This window comes from Tursiops truncatus, chromosome 2 (genome assembly GCF_011762595.2).
Source record: "Tursiops truncatus isolate mTurTru1 chromosome 2, mTurTru1.mat.Y, whole genome shotgun sequence".
Lineage (NCBI taxonomy): Eukaryota > Metazoa > Chordata > Mammalia > Artiodactyla > Delphinidae > Tursiops > Tursiops truncatus.
The window spans coordinates 112,731,269-112,744,483 of record NC_047035.1 but is presented as its reverse complement, the minus strand read 5'-3'; the positions used below and the strand labels follow the sequence as shown (position 1 = coordinate 112,744,483).

General features: G+C 47.7%; 1 protein-coding gene across 2 annotated transcripts in view; it reads right to left on the bottom strand.

Moving 5' to 3' along the window:
- THSD4 (thrombospondin type 1 domain containing 4) overlaps window positions 1–11,280 on the bottom strand; it is a 571,321-nt gene extending 560,041 nt beyond the window's left edge. Inside the window, exon 1 of one of the 2 annotated variants that reach the window (XM_019949134.3) lies at window positions 11,068–11,280. The gene's annotated coding sequence lies outside the window, so the exon portion shown is untranslated. Of the gene's footprint in view, window positions 1–9,995; window positions 10,396–11,067 lie in introns of those variants that run through there. The other variant, XM_019949138.3, reaches the window with a different exon arrangement.
- Between the last annotated feature and the right edge of the window lie 1,935 nt (window positions 11,281–13,215).

Sequence of the window (13,215 nt, the reverse complement as noted above, 5' to 3'; positions counted from 1 at the left end):
AGCCAGGGGGTACAGAGAAGGGAGGGGAGGAGGGAGGCACGGGGGAATGGAGGCGTACTTCGGCAAAGCAACATGTACAGTAAAACTCAAGTTAAAATGTAGCACAGTTGTGGAATTATATAGTTTTCTGGAAGGCCAATTTGATAATATGTATCAAATACCTTAAGAGTATTTATATCTTTTGTCCCAGAAGGAGCGCTATGCATTAATAGATGTACAAAAAATGCACAAAAGAAGCAGTTTTATCTATAAACAATATCGAAAAACTGAAAAAACCAACATGTCCAAAACAGGGGACTGTTTAAGCAAACATTAATATTTTTTAAACATCTTTATTGGAGTATAATTGCTTTACAATGGTGTGTTAGTTTCTGCTGTATAACAAAGTGAATCAGCTATACATATACATATACCCCCATACTTCCTCCCTCTTGCCTCTCCCTCCCACCCTCTCTATCCCACCCCTCTAGGTGGTCACAAAGCACTGAGCTGGCCTCCCTGTGCTATGTGGCTGCTTCCCACTAGCTATCTATTTTACGTTTGGTAGTGTATATATGTCCATGCCACGCTCTCACTTCATGCCAGCTTACCCTTCCCCCTCCGCATGTCCTCAAGTCCATTCTCTACATCTGCATCTTTATTCCTGTCCTGCCCCTAGGTTCTTCAGAACCTGTTTTCTTTCTTTAGATTCCATACATATGTGTTAGCATACGGTATTTGTTTTTCTCTTTCTGACTTACTTCACTCTGTATGACAGACTCTAGGTCCATCCACCTCACTACAAATAACTCAATTTCATTTCTTTTTATGGCTGAGTAATATTCCATTATATATATGTGCCACATCTTCTTTATCCATTCATCTGTCGATGGACACTTAGGTTGCTTCCATGTCCTGGCTATTGTAAATAGAGCTGCAATGAACATTGTGGTACATGACTCTTTTTTTTTTTTTTTTGCAGTACGCGGGCCTCTCCCGTTGCGGAGCACAGGCTCCGGACGCGCAGGCTCAGCAGCCATGGCTCACAGGGCCCAGCCGCTCCGCGGCATGTGGGATCCTCCCGGACCGGGGCACGAACCCGTGTCCCCTGCATCCGCAGGCGGACTCTCAACCACTGCGCCACCAGGGAAGCCCCATGACTCTTTCTGAATTATGGTTTTCTCAGGGTATATGCCTGCTAGTGGGATTGCTGGGTCGTATGGTAGTTCTGTTTTTAGTTTTTTAAGGAACCTCTATACTGTTCTCCATAGTGGCTGTATCAGTTTACATTCCCACCAACAGTGCAAGAAGGTTCCCTTTTCTCCACACCCTCTCCAGCATTTATTGCTTGTAGATTTTTTGATGATGGCCATTCTGACTGGTGTGAGATGATATCTCATTGTAGTTTTGATTTGCATTTCTCTAATGATTAGGGATGTTGAGCATCCTTTCATGTGTTACTGGCAACCTGTATGTCTTCTTTGGAGAAATGTCTATTTAGGTCTTCTGCCCATTTTTGGATTGGGTTATTTGTTTTTTTGATATTGAGCTGCATGAACTGCTTGTAAATTTTGGAGATTAGTCCTTTGTCAGTTGCTTCATTTGCAAATATTTTCTCCCATTCTGAGGGTTGTCTTTTGGTCTTGTTTATGGTTTCCTTTGCTATGCAAAAGCTTTTAAGTTTCATTAGGTCTCATTTGTTATTTTTGTTTTACTTCCATTTCTCTAGGAGGTGGGTCAAAAAGGCTCTTGCTGTGATTTATGTCATAGAGTGTTCTGCCTATGTTTTCCTCTAAGAGTTTTACAGTGTCTGGCCTTAGATTTCGGTCTTTAATCCATGTTGAATTTATTTTTGTGTATGGTGTTAGGGAGTGTTCTAATTTCATTCTTTTACATGTAGCTGTCCAGTTTTCCCAGCACCACTTATTGAAGAGGCTGTCTTTTCTCCATTGTATATTCTTGCCTCCTTTATCAAAAACAAGGTGACCATGTGTATGTGGGTTTATCTCTGGGCTTTCTATCCTGTTCCATTGATCTATCTTTCTGTTTTTGTGCCAGTAACATACTGTCTTGATTACTGTAGCTTTGTAGTATAGTGTGAAGTCCTGGAGCTTGATTCCTCCAGCTCCGTTTTTCTTTCTCAAGATTGCTTTGGTTATTCGGGGTCTTTTGTGTTTCCATACAAATTATGCAATTTCTTGTTCTAGTTCTGTGAAAAATGCCAGTGGTAGTTTGATAGGGATTGCATTGAATCTGTAGATTGCTTTGGGTAGTATAGTCATTTTCACAATGTTGATTCTTCCAATCCAAGAACATGGTATATCTCTCCATCTGTTTGTATCATCTTTAATTTCTTTCATCAGTGTCTTATAGTTTTCTGCATACAGGTCTTTTGTCTCCTTAGGTAGGTTTATTCCTAGGTATTTTATTCTTTTTGTTGCAGTGGTACATGGGAGTGTTTCCTTAATTTCTCTTTCAGATTTTTCATCATTAGTGTATAGGAATGCCAGAGATTTCTGTGCATTAATTTTTTATCCTGCTATTTTACCAAATTCATTGATTAGCTCCAGTAGTTTTCTGGTAGCATCTTTAGGATTCTCTATGTATAGTATCATGTCATCTGCAAACAGTGACAGCTTTACTTCTTCTTTTCTGATTTGGATTCCTTTTATTTCTTTTCCTTCTCTGATTGCTGTGGCTAAAACTTCCAAAACTATGTTGAATAAGAGTGGTCAGAGTGGGCAACCTTGTCTTGTTCCTGGTCTTAGTGGAAATACTTTCAGTTTTTCACCATTGAGAATGATGTTGGCTGTGGGTTTGTCATATATGGCCTTTATTATGTTGAGGTAAGTTCCCTCTATGCCTACTTTCTGGAGGGTTTTTATCATAAGTCAAACATTAATATTTTAAAAAAATACACTGCAGCCATTTAAAAAATCATGTTTTTGAAGAATATCGAATATTTAGTACAGAAGGAAAATGTTTATGATGAATTATTAAGTGAAAAAGTAGTGAACAAAACAATATGTTTAACATAATACCGATTTTATAAAAGTGTGTGTGGGCAGGGTGAGAGAGAGAGACACCAGGAAGATACACATTGAAAATAATGGTCATCATTGGTTGGGAAATTATGGGTGATTTTTATTTTTCTGCTTTGTGTTTTCTGTATTTTCTAAGTTTTCTGCAATAAATATATCTTACCTTTGTAATCAGAAAAACATAAAGTGTTATATCTAGAAACTTAAAAAGCAAATCATCAGTGCCGTCATCAGCACACAGCATTTGACACCGGGGTCCATGTGGAGTTAAAAGCTATGCAGCAGACTGTGCAGGGGCTAAACTGTCTACACTGTACCGAAACTAGGCAGACTGTGGCAAAGGCAGCTCCAAAGCCCTCCAGCCCACCTCTCCCAGGCAGGGGTCCATGGCACCCAGGGCACATCTCAATAGCCTTTGCCAGTGGCACAAGCCAAGGGCAGCACGAGTGCCTGGAGGAGAGAAGCTGGGCATCCCTGCTACTCCCAGACGTGGGAACCCAGCCAACCTCCCTCCCGCCTCCGCCTCCACACACTCAGGCAGCCGTACTCACTCCACCTGCCCCCATAGTCACGGTTCTTTCACACCTGCCCACAGTAAAAAATGAGCCCCCCTTTGTGCTACATCTGTTTTGCGATTGTAACTCCACCCCTTCTCTAAGCAAAATAGTCAGCCTTACTTTTTAGTTTCAGTGGGTTACACAGCAATAAAAAGGAAGGAAGCACTGATACATGCTTCAACATGGACAAACCCTGGAAACGTTATTCTTAGTGAAAGAAGTCAGTCACAAAAGACCATGTACTATAATGACTCCATTTATATAAAATGTCCAGAATCCATAGAGACAGAAGGTAGAGTCATGGTTTCCACAGGCTGGGAGAGGAGGGAGTGGGGAATGACTTCTAATGGGTACAGAATTTCTTTTAGGGGTGCTGAAAATATTCTGGAATTAGATCATGGTGAGGGTGGCACAACTTTGTGAATAACGTAAAAACCACTGAATTGTGTACTTTAAAATGGTGAATCTCAATTTTTAAAATTTTCAAGTGGGTTACAATTAGACTTTTAAGTGGTTACAGTTAGACTTCTCAGCGGGTTATAATTATAATGAGGCACTAACTGGCCCAGTAGTTCCCCCAGAGCACATATTCTGGAGGCGGATGACTTGGAATTCAAATATCACTCTGACATCCACTTGCTGTGTGAGCCCATGTAATTTCCTTAACCTCTCTGAGCCTCAGTTTTCTAGGCTGTACAACAAGAAGAATATTGTCTAGCTTACATGGATTGTGGAGAGGATTAAATAACTTCATGCAGGTAAATCCCAGCACCTGACACAGAGTTCCATAAACAGCAGTTCCCTCTCCCTTAGCTGGCCAGAAGATCCTTTGAACTACAAGCAGAATGAAACCCTGGACTAATAAGAACCTACTGTATAGCACAGGAACTCTACTCAATACTCTGTAATGACCTATATGGGAAAAAAATCTAAACAAGAGTGGATATATGTATATGTGTAACTGATTCACATTGCTGGACAGCAGAAACTAACACAACATTGTAAATCAACTATACTCCAGTAAAAATTAATAAAAATAAAAAAAATAGAATGAAACCCTGGGCCTTGACTAAAACATCACTAAAGTCAAGCAGGACCTGAGTACTTGTCTGTTCTGGAAAAGACACTAAACAGAGCTAGCGATTAGGATGTCAGTGCATACCCTGTAACAAGACTTAAAAACTTGAAGACACACAGCTCCACTCCCAAGACTCACCTTATAACCAGCAATAAACTCTCCGCCTCTACTGACAGTCTCAAAGAGCCTCACGTCCACTGTCGGGTGGGAACCTCTCGACCATTAGATAAGTGTTGCTATTCTTAGCATCAATCAAGGATGAAGCAACCAGAGCTCAAAGAAACCAGAAGAAGGGACAGAGCTGTGATTTGCACCCAGGTCAGACTGTCTCCACGGCTCCTAATTTTGCTTTCAAGGCAGCTGCCCTCCCTACTCTCAGCCACTTTTCTCTGGGCTGTCAGGTCACAGCAAGGCTGGCTGTGGGCAGCGCTGGTGTGGAAGGGCCATGCCACCACAGGACCAGGCAGGTGTCACTTCGCAGTCCACCAGCTCTGGCCGCCAAGCGTGGAGGCAGGGGCTGGGGGCAAGGAGTGGAATCAAAAGGGCAGCTGAAGGCCAGGGAGCCAGTAGCAAAGGGAGGGGCGAGAGGGACCAGAATTCAAGGCATGTGAGGGTTAGAGGTCAAACAATCGAGATCAATCACCCTAAGCAAATGTGAGAGGTGTGGAAGAGAAGCTGCTTACATCCTTCCCAGAGAAGCGAGAAAAAAGTGATGGCTAACCTTCACACGCGCATCCACGTGCCTGAGGCTGTTTTAAGCTTTTTACATTCTCATGACTCTCACCCACAGTATGTATGTATGTATTATTATGCCCATTTTACAGACGGGAAGACTTACAGCACAAGAGGTTAAGGAACTCTTCAGGGCCCCCCAGCATGGCTGAGTCAAGGCCTGAATTCAGGCAGCCGGCTCGGGAGGGCTCCCACCCTCAGCTGCCTGACCCGGGGAAGGAGGTGGACCCACTACCGAAGATGGTGTCCAGCCAGTGCCAGACTCCCTTCTCCATCCTCCTCGAAATGACAAGGGACCAGAGGCACTGTGTTACAGAAGGAAAAGTCTGTTTGGCATCTACAAATTTGTAACGTGCTGATATGATCAGAAGGTTTCCAAGAAGGAAGCAGGTAGAGCAGCCTCCCTGCAGTCCGCATATCCATTTGCATAAGAAATTAACCTGAGCCTCCAAGAAAAATGGTGAAGTCAAAGACATCACTTGTCTCACCCTGCTGCTCTCCCCTCAGAGTCATGTGGCTGCATCCCTGCCGTAAATCAGAGGCCAAGCTCCCCTTTCATCAGATGCCTACAGATAATTCCCTTGTGACTTCCCTGTTGGGGCTCAGGGGGCCACAACCTAAAGGGTTAACATCTCATTTCCTCTCATCTTTCAAGCCTTAATCCCCATCCTGCGCTGGGTGCATTCCAAGCCCACCTGGAGCAGGTCATGACGAGCCCCAGCCCACGGCTGGCCCTTCATTTCCCCTGGCAGGAGATTAGATGGGGCGCCCAATAATCACTCATTATTTGGGTCCTTGCTGCTGGCCAGCCCTAGGGCAGACGGCCAGCTGTCTGGGAGGGTTGCCCAGCCCAGGTCCTGGGCTGCCTGATACCACCCTTCTGGGACAAGGGCAGTGTAAGCAGGCTCTCCGGACCAGGCCCGAGAGGAGAGGGGTTAAGGGAGAATGCTGCCGGGGTACTGCTCAGTGATGTGCTTGAGTAAGGCTCATGGGAGAAGACAGCATGCACAGTACGTTCAGGGAAAGGATTAGGGAAAAAGGAAAAGAGATAAGCAGAAAGGGACCACTCTCCCGGGCCAGGTAACCATCAATAAAAGCAAACTGCTGCCTACCTGTTTCTTAGGTCCTTCTTGGAGGAAACTAAAGGGAAATTGTAGGAAGGAAATGGAGAGGGAAGAGGATGTTGAATGGATAATTCTTCTTGATCATTATCATCATCATCATCATCACTATTATTACTGCACAGCTAGGGCTGTTCATTTCCTGGGTTTGAATTAAGGTTGCAATATTCAGCCCTTCACACAAACCCCCTGGACCTGAGGGGGCCTGAGACGACGTACTTTTTCTAGAGCTCATATATTGAGCGCCAACTGCCTGCCAAGCGCTGACTGGGTACAGAGCAGTTAAATGGGATGAAAACTGACACCGGGCACCCACTTTGCTTAATGCCCCATGTGCCTGTGCACCAGTCCCTACACCAGCCCTCTAGGATGTGGCCATCCTTTGTTACAGATGGGGAAACCAAGCCTCGAGGTGGGATGGTGCAAAATAAAGGCCTGTAGAATGAAGGAGATGTGTCAGTGACCAGACCCCACTCTGGGGAAGGAGGTGGGACTCACCACGCCCACACGCTCAGCCCTCTTTGGGGAGTCCCAGTCTACTGTCACCTCAGGCAACTCGGGTCTCCAAACCAATCCACCCTGGTCCCTCTCCCTCAGCACATGCTCAGGCCCAGAAATACATTCACAGTGAGCCTGATGGGGAGAGGTGCGGAGCATGCTTTCAGGACTGAACTGAAGACCCCTTTGACCAAAAGAGGGCTCTGCTCCATGGCTCACTCCTTAAGAGTCAAGGTCAAGGCCTCTGTTAAAAAGGACTGTGCTACCTGGGATCCAGTGGCTCATTAACTCACCACCTGTCATTAGAACCTCATTGTAAAGGCAGCCTAGGGCAGTGGTCCTCAAACCTGAGCCGTGCAGAATTACCTGAGGCTGTCTTTAAAATGCTCGTTCCCAGGCCCTGCCTCCACCCTGGAATCTGTTTTTTTTCCCCACCAGATCCTAATTCTGATTCAGGTGTTCTGAAAACAACCCTTTCAGGAAACGGGGATATAGTGGAAAGAGCACCAGACTTAGGAAGCTGGGTTCTAAGACTCAGATTCCAAACCTGAGTTGTTGACCTCAGGCAAGTAAGCGGAGTTTCCTTCCTCATAAAATGCAGATGATACTGTTCCTGTCACAGGTTGCTGGAAGGATGAAAGCATCAAGCCCAGCACACACAGGGCTCATTAAACTTGACCTGAAAGAATTCATCAGGCCAGCAAGGCTCCAGAAACCGGAGAAGTCAGTTTTGATGGGTTGGAGAAAGAAAAGAAGGCAAATCTGGCCCAAGATGAGGGGTGGCCCGGCATCAGCGCACAGGTCAAGCAGAGGGGAGTAAAGAGGGGGGATCCTGAAAGAGGGCAAGAGTCAGCAAAGCAGCCTCAAGGCAGAGCCTCGCACTGAAGCTCCCCTCCCAGTGGCAGCCTGGGCCCTGCGTTAGCAATTGGCACAGCATTTCTAAACCATTACCTTCAAAGAGAAGCCAGTCGATAAACACACGTGCAACCTTTAGATCTGCACATATGTAAATAAATATCACAACTCTGCACACACACACAGAGAAAGATAAAAGGTGGGACAAGTGGGGAGAAGAAGAGAAAGCAGGGAAAAGTAGGATGGAAGGTCAAAGCCAGTCACATTTTCAAGTTCGCTGGTGCTGGCAACGTGCTGGAACTGTGCCCCACGGCCCGGGAGAGGCCCTAGGAACAGAAACCCAGGAGCTGCTCTGGAGAAACTTTGGGGTGGCTGGGGAGATGCGGCTTGCCCGCTAGGACATGTCCAGGCTGAATACAGAGACCGTGCAAAGAATGCAGGGGAACACATAAAATGGGTTCATGGAAGAGAGGGATGGGCATGTGCAAGAAGGGCTGGGATCCACTTCCTGGCAAAATTTAGACCAGCAGAGGGGAAATCTGCATTTCTGAGCTGCTGGGTAGGGGACATACAAGGCCACGATAAAAAGAACAGGTAAGTGGAGTGAAGGATTTCAGGCAGGGAAGAGCTGGGCTGCTCTTGGATCAATAAAGTAGACTCAAATTAAGGCAAGTTTGAAACATCCAGACGAAGAATGGCCTTGATGCCACCGTGTCCATACGAACACTTTCACATCTCTAGGTCTTTGCTCAAGCTCTTCCCTTTGCCTGCCATGCTTCCCCTCCTTCCAGCCTTTCCCATCTCCTTGAACTCCTCCCCATGTTTCAAAGCCCAGCAGAAATTTTCCTAGCTCTTCCCACGCAGGAAAATATTTCTCCCTCATCTGTGTCTCCTTGATGTTTTGCACACTCCCAATGTTTTGCTGTGTTTTGTGGTTCTTTCTTTACATCTCTTTCTCTCCCAGGTGGCTATACATCATCTGCTAGCCTGTCAACGAATCAAGGGCAAGGATATTGTCTTGCTCTTGGTTTAAGCCTCAGCATGTTGTAACACTCCCTGACACAGCAGATCCCCAAAAATATTGGCTGGAGAAGATTTAAATAGAAGTGAATGCTGGGGAGCCATTGTGATTTTTTGAAAGAAGTGATGTGGTGCAATCAGAATTTTAGGAATATTAATCTGTCAGCATGAAAGACGATGGATTAAAATGAAGAAAGGGACTCGTGGCCAGAAGTCAAGAGGGGAGACTCTTACTGTAACGCGGACATGGTTTGAGGAGGGAGCAGAGGGAATGGAGACAGGAAAATAATTTCCTGGATACCACAAAAGAACGTGGATGGGACTTGGTAACGAATTAGCTATAAATGAGGGAGCTGGGATGCCGAGTCTGGTACCCTCAAACATAGAGACTCCCAGCCAACTGGGAGAAAGGTGGTACCATGGAGAGAAACGTTGGGGGATGGAAAAGGATAGGCAATCAGTACCCAGACTCTCTTTAGGATAACTGATCACAGTCACAATAAGCATTTCTAGGTCAACAACAACCCTCCGAGTCAAAATATCCAATCCTGATCTTATGCAAACTCTAGGCTGTATTTTATTTATTTTTTCCTAACAGCCAACTGGAACCACTTCTACATGGCAGGGAAGCCTGAAATGAAGATAAGACCAAGCTGGCACCCTGCTGGGTGCTGGGCATGGAGGAGACCACACAAGCTCATCTGGCCAGCCCTCCCCACAAGAGGCCACCCGAGTTGCTTGTTCACTAGGGCCTCCAGTATTCTGATCACCCAAACTTGTTTCCGGGACCTCTGGGAAATCCCTGTTCCAGCCCTGCAACGGTTTATAGCAAAGTCCCAGGACTCCTGTCTGCTTCCTTGCATTAATTTCAGGGCTAGGATTTTGTTCTCTAAAGGAATTCAACTATGGTACCAACAAAAATCTATAGGAGTTGAGTAGCACTGTATTTAAATCACCTTTTAAAAATGTTTACTTCTTTGTATTTTGAGACCCAATAAAGTGCTATTAAGCCCAACCACTTCATCATTTTTATCAATGAAGCAGAAGACATACACAGGTTATACAGGTTTTAAGAGCTGTGTGATCTTTGAAAAATCTTTAGACTCTTTTGTACCTGGATGCCTTCAGCTGCGAAAGGACAGTTGGAGGAGATGATTCCGCAGACCTCTCTCAGGTCTCTATGTCTCTTTTTCCAAATTCCAACAGGCATCACAGGATCGCTTTGGCTACCCAGGACCAAGGCTTCAGATTCACTTACTGCCTGCCAAGGGACAAAGGGCTGCGTGGTGGGGGTCACTGAGGAGACAGGAAGAGAGGCGGGCACGCACACTCGCCAGGCAGCAGTGGAGGCACGCGCAGGGGGGTGGGGCGCGGGTCTGGCTGTGGACTGCTTAAGGAGACCCCACAAATTCCCGATGCTAAGTGGGCCTGAGAACGACCTGAAAGCCTCTTCCCAACTTACGGCTGATGTTATTTCAAAGAAAAAAATATTAACTTCCAGATAGCTCCAGTGTGGGCTAGTTCTGTAAAAGCTAATTCTACAAGCGCGCCAAGGGACTGCAGGTACTTGGGCTACACTTGAGGAAGTGTCCGGAGTTGGCGGAAACCGCCCATCCACTCCGGCTCCCAGAGGCGCTAGGTTGCAGCGGTTTAGCTGAGACACACACACAGAGATGTGAGGCTTTCTAGAAAACGATGTGGCCGAGGCCCCAGGCTGGGTCTCGACGCGCGCCGACCGAGACTCGATCAGCTCTCCGGCCCCGGGCAGGAGGTTGGCGAGGCTAGCGTGGGGTCGCGCGGGCTGGGTGTTCACTCGCCAGTCCCCAACTGCCGCAACCAAGAGAGCTCGCGGCCCCGACTCCAGGACGGCCAAGGTTGACTGTCCCTATAGTTTCCAAGTAGGAGGGTGGAGGGGTGAGTGCTGGCGCTGGGACGGAGCAAATCCCCCAGGAAAAGAAGAGGACAGAAGGAGGCGCAGCCGTCGGCACGAACTAGGCGCGCGCTGGCTCCCCCAGCCTGGTTCGGACGCAGCCCCTCGGCGCCCCCGACACACCCACTGCGCCCCGCCACCCGCGCCACCCCGCCCGGCGGTCCTGAGGGGGCCCGAGAGGCTGGCAGCGGCCGGGCCGGGTCGTGACCCCGCGGGCTGGGCGCAGAGGGCGCGCGGCGCGGGCAGCTCGGCTCACCTGGCGGTCCGTGTCCCGGAGCGGCCGGTGGCCGCCTCGCCTCGCCCCCGCGTGGTTCCCGGCGCCGGGCAGCCCCGAGCGCGCCGCATGGACGGCCGCTGCCGCCGCCGCCCCGCGCCCGTCCTGCACGGGCTCCCGCTGCGCCCGGGTTCCGCGTCGGGCTGCGCGGGCGGCCAGAGGCTCGGGTGCGCGCGGAGAACTCTGGCTCTGAGTTTGCGATCCCGAGAGCCGGGATCCGCGCTCCCTCAGTCCCTCCTCCCTCCCCCACTCTCGGCCTCCTGCTGTCATCTGGAGCCGCTCCTGACGCCCCCTGGCGGCCGCCTCGGGAAGCACCGGCCCCCAACCCACCCTCACTCACCAGAGGGGCCCCTTAACGAGGACGAACGCCACAGATCCCTGGGTGAGAGCGGACAGACATCAATCCGTAGAGGGGAGGACAGTCTAGACCGAGGAAAGGAGGGAGGAGGGTGGCGAGACTGGAAGGAAGAGCGGTCCGGGCTGGCCAAGTAAGAGGAAAAAGGGGTGAGACCAGGAGGTAATTAAACTAAGGCCAGATGGTGGAAGGCCTTGAATTCCGCGCTAATCTTATCCTGAGGTTTGTGGGAGCCATTGAAGGACCGAGGCACAGGAGGGATGGGGGCATCCTTGCGTTTTGGGACAACCATTCTGGCTACAAGAGGATGAGGATGAGGCTGAAGCAGGGAGCCAGCAAGAAAATTTTTGCTGTAAACAAGAGCGGAGAAGAAGGCAGTGACTATAAGGGCAGCGACAGAAGAGCCCTCCTGTAAGGGGCGCACAGTCACACGCGCACACTCACACAAAAGATAATACTCACTGGGCTCCTTCTAAAGGCAAGGGACAAAGGACAAGAGTCCTCCACATTCTAACTAGGGTTAGACAGCATGGGGGAGAGAGAAAACTCGCTTCTGACAGCCAGAGGGATTCAGCATTTTTCTTGTCTTAGGGTAATACTGTATCCCCACACACAGAAAAAAAACCTGCTGCAAAACAGTAATAATAAAAATCAAACTTTGATCTGTATATCCAAGCCCTTCTTTTTACTAACTGGCAAATATCGTCCCAGGGAGGGCATGACCAAAATTACCCAGCTAGCTAATGGCCGGAAAATTACTAGAGCCCAGCTTCTTGGTTCCTAATGCAGTGCTACATTCTTTCAATTCAAATGGAGGCGTTTAAAACTAGTGAGGTAGGAAATAGAATGACTGTGAGAAAATGTCCCTCCTCTCCCAGGAGGGGGTAAGGGTGACCTTAAATATTTGAAGAGGTTGTCCAGATACAGGTAGACTCCCTAAATGAGTCAGCCTGTTTGATTATGACTGCCTCCAAAGCCTGCCTGCAGGAGTTGTTTTGAAAGTGCAGGTGCACGGGTGGGACAATGAAGGTGGCAGTAGAATGTAAGCTCCCTGCCCCAGAGCCAGGCCGATCCAGGGACGGGTGTGGTATGTGGGAGGAGAAAGGAGAGCAGCAGGGCAGATACCTCCAAGGGAAAAAAAAATAACAAAAGAGAAAGTGACAACCCAAGAGATTAGGCCAAAGAAAATCACCAACTTTGAGTGCCGACTACTGGCCTGGAGCCTGGGCAGAGCCAGTTCTCCCTGATTCAAGCTAGTTCAAATAGGATGAAATAATTCCATACTCGCTCACACAGATTTTGATTGGTGGCACAGTGGGATGAAATGAATTCTGAGTGTCATGAGTCCCCTGGGTCCAGATTAAGTGGCTCTAACAGCTCTGACCAGTTTAGACCATTTAAAATGATAGAAAAATTATAAAACATTGGGATATACTTAATGTCCCAATGAATTGGACACTTCAAATGGTTAAAATTATGTAGTGTATATTTTACCACAATTTTTAAAAAGAAAAAAATAACTAATAAAACTTCAAAATGGATTGATTTATTAATTTATTGAAGAGATACGTACAGAGTGCTGAGTAGGGCCTTGGTACTCAGAGGTAAATATAAAATGAAGAAAATATTCCAGTCCAAAAGACGCTCAGAGAAAGGCGAGAAAGGTGCAGAATAGAAAATCGTACTGGTAGGTGGTAGGTATAACTGGGGCATCTGCAGATCCCCAACTCATGAGAGGGGATCGGAAATCCTGGGATGTTCTGCCTGAGCTGAGC